Genomic DNA, 669 nt, shown 5'->3' with positions numbered 1-669 from the left:
TGATTCAAAGTATTGTCCATCGCTGGCCACTACTTTCTCCCATCTTTCGGTAGCGTACGAATCCCGCGTCGAATAAACTGGTCATCTTTTGAGGCTATCCACGAATCGATCCATTTTTTACTTCTTCATAAGATCGGAAGTGCTGGTCAGCCAAGCCGTGTGCCATTGATCGAAACAAGTGATAGTCAGAGGGAGCAACGTCTGGAGAGTACAGCGGGTGCGGTAGAACTTCCCATTTCAATGTTTCCAAGTATGTCTTGACCACTTTCGCAACATGGGGTCGAGCATTGTGTGCTGCAAAATCACTTTATCGTGTCTCTCGTTGTATTGCGGCCGTTTGTCTTTCAATGCTCGGCTCAAACGCATCAATTGCGTTCGATACCGATCACCTGTGATTGTTTCAGTCGGTTTTAACAGTTCATAAACGCCGAGCTGGTCCCACCAAATATAGAGCATGACCTTGAAGCCGTGAATATTCGGTTTGGCCATCAACGTGGAAGCATGGGAACTCCCCATGATTTTCTGCGCTTGGGATTATCGTAATGAACCAATTTTTCGTCCCCAGTCACAATGCGATGCAGAAATCCCTTCCGTCTTTGCCTTTCAAGCAGCTGTTCACAAGCAAACAAACGCCGTTCAACATCTCTCGGCTTCAATTCGTACGGCACC

At 47.1% G+C, this 669-nt stretch overlaps 1 protein-coding gene across 1 annotated transcript in view; it reads left to right on the top strand.

Annotated features, from left to right (window-relative positions):
* Nucleotides 1-669, top strand: part of LOC108691100 — a 4,274-nt gene that overhangs the window by 329 nt on the left and 3,276 nt on the right. The window lies entirely within an intron of this gene.

Source organism: Atta colombica, unplaced genomic scaffold, assembly GCF_001594045.1.
Source record: "Atta colombica isolate Treedump-2 unplaced genomic scaffold, Acol1.0 scaffold105, whole genome shotgun sequence".
NCBI lineage: Eukaryota > Metazoa > Arthropoda > Insecta > Hymenoptera > Formicidae > Atta > Atta colombica.
The sequence above is the reverse complement of the archived record's forward strand: the minus strand, read 5'-3'. Positions and strand labels throughout refer to the sequence as shown.